Source organism: Chlorocebus sabaeus, chromosome 16, assembly GCF_047675955.1.
Source record: "Chlorocebus sabaeus isolate Y175 chromosome 16, mChlSab1.0.hap1, whole genome shotgun sequence".
Classification (NCBI taxonomy): Eukaryota; Metazoa; Chordata; class Mammalia; order Primates; family Cercopithecidae; genus Chlorocebus; species Chlorocebus sabaeus.
The window spans coordinates 32892699-32899037 of NC_132919.1; positions in this window are offsets into that span (position 1 = coordinate 32892699).

Sequence of the window (6339 nt, forward strand, 5' to 3'; positions counted from 1 at the left end):
TACAGTCAGCCTTTCCCAGTGAATCCCCCGCTCCCCCTGGGGCAGCCACTGAACTCAGAGTGAGGGTCTTAGAGGAGATCCCCCAGTCCCTGATTGCCCTGTCCCAGGCTGGGTTGTCTCTGCTGAAGCCTGGCTGTCCACTCTTCAGGCAACTCCGGCCTCTGGCTGGAGGTTGTCTTTGTCCCCAGAGTCCCAGCCCTACTCCTTACTGATGGAGGACTCCAGAGAGGGGGCCATTCAAAAGGGAGATGACCCTGATGGCCTTGTGGGAGGGGGCTGTCCCTGACCACACAGGGTGACAGTGATTAAATGCACCAGCAGCTGGGCCATCAGGGCCCTCTCTGCTGCTAATTTGGGTCAATTAAGCCAATTTGTCTTTGTTGACTTGAAGTCTCTTCTCTGTAATGGCTCCAGCCCCTCTGGGGCTTCAGAAGGAAGAGAAGAGGGAGGAAGCGGTCCCCTAGCTACATGACTACCTCTCCCTTCCCCACCTCAAAACCCCAGGCCCAAGTACCTTCCTCAACCTTGTGACCCCTCTCATTGTCCTACCCAAGGGCCTCCACAGCTGTCATCCCTGCAGATGCCTCAAGGTTAATCTCACTCCACAGATGAGCAATTAGGGCTTCTCTAGAGAGGGTGCTACTCCAAGTTAGTGGGAGATGGGGGACCCAGCATTTGGACTCACAGTCTTGTGCTCCTCTCTAGTCTCCACAAGGCACTGGGTTCATGGTCTGGCCCCTTGGGAGTCCTGCTACCACGGCCCCCTGAGGGGTTCCAAGGAACACCATTTAAAAACCAGTTCCTCAGCCCATTAGGCTCCATCTGGCACCCAAAAAATGGGGGAGGCAGGGACCAAAAAGTGGTTTCTCCAGAGAGAGACAGCTCCTGTGGGTGGCCTCCCAGTCTAGGAGAGGACAGAGTCTGAAACGAACAATTGTGCTGCCTTGAAACTGGCTCTCATGTCCCACTGCCCCCAGGGCTGACCCAGCCCACAAAAGAGATTGAGTTATTGGGCACAGGTCAGAGACGAGGCTGACACAAGGCTGCATCCATTCTGAGGCCCCTTCAGTTCTCTGGGCCTCAGTTTACCCATCTCTGGCATCACAGGGGCTGAAGAGGAAGGCTGCAGTAGGCCCCTGCAGCTCTCACATTTGGAGAGTTGGCCTGACAGGGGCCGAGGTGGAGGAGGAGGCTTTTCTCCCTTCTAGCCTAGGAGATGGAGTGCTTCCTCTCTGTCTCCACTCTTGACAGGTGAGAGCAGGTGGGACATGTTGTCACACTGGAGACTGGCAAGGACAGGAAAACCCAGAGCTTCAGCATCCCCTTCAGGAGACTGCAGCTCAGATTTCATCCCCCATGGAGCCAATCTGGCCGAGGGAGGGCTTCGCCCAGGGCAGTGGGGTCAAAAGGGAAGGAACTGTGGTTTCTGGGGAAGAGAACCCAGGAGCTGTACACAGCAGGATTAGTGTCCACTAAGGACAGAATCAGCTGAGTTTCCCTTGGGTCTTCCCAGGTCTTCCCCCTGGGTGTTCCTGTCCTCCCTTCCCTGAGCCCTGCTTTCTCAGCCTCATGGTGGCTCCTCTGCAGTGCCTGCCACCCTCAGTGATATGCCCTTGTGGGCCTCCATCCCTGGCCGTCTCAGCTATACTCACTATACTCAGCTAAACTCCACGAGATGGCTTCCTTAACCCATCTGTGGCCAGGATCATTGGTGCCAAGGGCAAAAGCTGGGGAAGCAGATCCACGTGGGATGAAAGTAAGCGCGACTGTCATTGTAAAGAGAGATGCCAGTCGCCTCTCCAAGATCTTCCTGGAGGTGCTGGTGACAAACACCAGAGCCGGCTATGTGGGGCTGGGAGGTGGCATTGCCTCCCGGGGAGGCACAGAAACTGTGTCATCCCAACCTAGGCCTGTCTTACACAAGAAGGGGGTCATCTCCTGGTGTTAAGTCACTTGCATTAACTCCTCTTTGTGGCTGCATCTAGGCTGACAGAAAGTGGGATGGGCAGGGGTCAAGTTGCAAGATAGTGATGCACGGAGGAGACCCTGACCTCCTAGCCATCTTCCTGGGGGTTAAGCCAGTGTCTATATCAGATGTGTGTAAACTCAGAGTCCTCCACTGCAATGTTAGGGCCTCTAGGGCGGGAGCCTGGAGGGTAACAGACTCACAGACCCTCGGACCCCTAGAAGGAACCTGAGGGAGGGGCTGGCTCAACCCCCTCTTGTTATTACTGGTGGGGAAACTGAGGCCAGATGGCTTTCCCCAGCTAGCACACTGTGCAGATGTGCTCCACAGAGACTAGAGTATGACTCCCAGGCTCAGCTGAGCACTGTTTTCCTAGTCATACACTAGAAACCTCCATGCCATGCCTGCTCCTGCACAGGGATCCAGCAGACAGAGGACACAGAGGTATCAGGCAGAGATGCTGAGTGGACCTGGGTCTGGACCCTGGAGGGCACCCTCAGAGGCTATTCCTTCCCTGTGGCAGGGTCCTCCCCTGGCCAGGTCTTCCCCCTGGGTGTTCCTGTCCTCCCTTCCCTGAGCCCTGCTTTCTCAGCCTCATGGTGGCTCCTCTGCAGTGCCTTCCACCCTCAGTGATATGCCCTTGTGGGCCTCCATCCCTGGCCATCTCAGCCATACTCACTGTCTGAGCTCCAGCTGACCACTCGTCCACCGTCTCCTGTGGCTATTCCACAAGTTCCTCACTGTGGGTATCAGCCCCCTCCACTGTCAGGCCTGGTCCCTTCTTTCATCCCCCTCCCTCACTTAATGGAGCCACCCTCCCTCCACCCAGAAGCCAAAGCCAGACAACTGCACCCCTCCTTCTTCTCTCTCCTGCCCTGGAGCCCCCTGGACTGTGCTGCTTTAGAGTAACAGCAACAGTAAACCTCTTCCTGAGTGCTGGGCATTGTTCTAAGGGCTTTGTTTAATCCTCACAACAGTATTTGTACTGTCTTCACTTCACAGGCTCAGAGAGGGCAGTAACATGTCCAAGGTCACACAGCACTGGTAACAGTGGGGCTGGGACGAAGTGGAAGCAGAGTCTGAGCTCTTCAGAATGGCTTCTTAGGAAGGGTTCAGTCCTTCTTTGCTGCTACTGCCTGTTGGGGCCTCCACATCTCTCCCCTGGACCATGACAGCTGCATTCTGAGGGCTGTCCCTAGTCTTAGTCTCCCCAGCGCACCATCCGCCAAGAGAGCCCTTTCCAAAATGAAAATCTGACCATGTCACCAGCATCCTTCCACATTTGATAGCTTCCATCTCCCATTGCCTGTGTGAAGGATGAGATCCTCCCAGCTCCTCATGGCAGCATCCAAGGCCCCTGTGACCTGACTTTGCCTATTTTCCTGTGTCATCACCTGCAGCTCATCCTCTGCCTCCAAACATATGCACACCCTCTGCCCCCTCCCCCAACTCAGAGGACCATCAGTGCCTGAGCTCACTGAGCCCCTCATCCTCTGTCAGCCCCTTGCTCAGCCTGGCTAAGTCCTGCCACTTTCCCAGCTGAGGATCTGCTGGCTTCCAGCTCCACACCCGGAGCATCTCCACTAGCTGCTTGTGGGTCTCTCCCACTCAGAGACCAACTTTGACCTCTCTGTGCCCTTCCTGGCACACAGTAAGTCCTTGAAGGGCTGAAGAAAGGGAAAGAATGCATTTTGAGGAAGATGAAGTCCAAAGTCTAATGAGAATGATTTATTATTAATAGCAACAGCTAACGTTTATTTCTGAGCACTTCTGTGCCAGGCACTTGCATTTCCTGCTCATGGCAGCCCCATGAGCTGGATGTTACTGTTGTCAGCACTTTAAAGGACAGGCGGCTGAGGCTCAGCAAGGTTAAGCAACTTTCTCAAGGTCACACAGCTGGAAAGAGGCAGGACTGGGATTCAAAGCCAGGTTTATCTGAGCCCAGAACTTAAGCTGGAGACCTTTGCTTTTTGTAACCTGCCTGCCGAAGCTGGTCAGAATAACTGGGTGATCCTGGATGGGGCCTGTGGATTCGTAGCCCGCACTGAGAGGGATGTGCCTGTCCTCCCTAAAGGGGAAGACTTCCTAAAGAGCTGCCTGTGTTTGCTTATGTAATCGGCCATGAAGTCCTAAGTGAGTGGATTCAGGTCCCTTGTCACCAACTGTTGCACGGGCTATTGGGGCCCTCAGAGCATGAACTGTGTAATGAGTGAGGCTCAGCCCAGCTTCGGAACCATGTGGTGCTTCAAAGCTGGGCCCAGGAAAGATATTTCCTTTTGGAATAAAGGGGTCAGGCGTACTCAGCACCCACCTCTGTGGGTGGGGTCAGCCAGGAGGGGTGGCCCCTTCCAGGCTAGCTTCTATGGAAGACCTTCCCTCACCATCCAGAACAGGCCCCACTAAGCCAGCCTCCCCCACGTATCCGCAGCATCACAGCATCCTGACCCCACCCTGCTGTCCCACTTGGGCTGAACACAGACAGGGAACAGCCCTGTGGCTCTCCTAAGCGATAGCCTTGCCTGCAGACACGGGAATGGCTGAGGTTTTCCTTCAAAGCCTCCACCATCAGCACCAGGATTCCAAGCATCTAGGAAAGAAGATTTATTCGCTATCACTACAATAATGCCACATAACAAACCACCCCCAAATCCCATGGCCTGAAACAGTGAGCATTTATTTCTCGTGAGTCGACCAGATGTCTGGGGTTTGGCTGCTCTAGGCTGGGTTTGGCCGGCTGGACTCCCAGCTGCTGATTTGGTCTTGGTCTGTTCATGCCTCTCTCCTCTTTAGAACCGACACTACTTAAGGTGTATTCTTCTAGTGGCGAAAAGGCCCAGTTGTGCGAGCACGTTTCCAACCTCTACAGGCATCCCATTTGCTAAAATCTCATCCACTAAAGCAAGTCACATGACTGAGCCTCAAATCAGGAGGTGGAGAAGTAGATTGCACCCACCACAGGGCCATGGCAAGAGTGTGGCTATGTCATACTATTCCAGAGCAACGTGAAGAATTGAGTTGGGTGCAGTGGCTCACGCCTGTAATCCTAGCATTTTGGGAGGCTGAGGCGCGTGGATCATCTGAGGTCAGGAGTTCGAGACCAGCCTGGCCAACGTGGTGAAACCCTGTGTCTACTAAAAATACAAAAAATTAGCTGGGCATGGTGGTGAGTGCCTGTAATCCCAGCTACTCGAGAGGCTGAGGCAGGAGAATCGCCTGAACCTCAGAGGCAGAGGTTGCAGTGAACCGAGATTGCACCATTGCACTCCAGCCTGGGCAACAAGAGCGAAACTCCATCTCAAAAAATAAATAAATAAAAAGAAAAATAAAAGATTGAGACTGATAGTTCAGTCTACCACACAGGAAGAGAGTAGTCCAGAAGTCAGAACTGGAAAGGGCCTGAGAAGTCACAAGCATAGAAACTGAGGCCCAGGGAGGGAAGAGACTTGTCCAAACCACAAAGCAAGAGCTGGGCAGAACCAGGAGAAGCACACATGCTCCGAGTTGCAGATTTGTTCTGCCCCACAGCTCTACCTCTCCTTCGTCCTCACGGACTTCTGGGAAGCCCAGTCCCTGGACGAGGGGTGCTTAGGGAGACATGAGCCCAGTCTCATTCTCAGACCATGATTCTTATGTAGGTCCCCTGGCAAGTTGGAGGAGCTGGGCCACCTGGGGCTGGGGCGGTGCTGTGCCAATCCTGAACCCAGAACCTCCACTAATGAGCAGAGAGACATGGCTGTTTCAGTTTTCCCAGCTCCGACCCTGTGTGCCCTGCCTGGTTGCACTTCCTCTGCCCATAAAACAGTACAGAGGCCCTCCTCTCCCCACTCACTGGCTCTCTCTCTCCTCCTTTCCTGGCCTCCTTCCTTTCCTCCTCCGCCTTCCACACAGCAGGCAGCAGCTCTGAAGAATGGCAGCCTCCCAGAATTTCACAGCTGGAAAATCATCCAGGCCAACCAGCTGCTTGTGCAGAAGGCTCTGTACGGCATCCCTGATGGGAATCAATCAGCTTCAGGTGGCTGGGATCCTTCCTGGGACAGGGAGCTCAGTACGCTACAAGGCAGCTCCTTCCGTTACTGGGCAGCTCTGACCCTGAGAAATCACTAACCCATTTTTAGTTCCAAGACAGCCTTCCCCAAATTTTTCTTCACTGATCTTAGCTCCAACAATATTTAAGGAGAACTTACTATGTAAAAGCTGTGGACCGGGGATACAGAGATAGGGTCACTGTGCACCTCCTCAAGGGGCCCAGAGACCACAGGGGAGACAGACATGGCAACATGGTGTGAGGTGACATGTGCTCGGGCAGAGAAGGATGGGAGAACCAGGGTTGACTTGGGGAGGACCCCTATTCTTCCTGCAGCAACAAACAAATC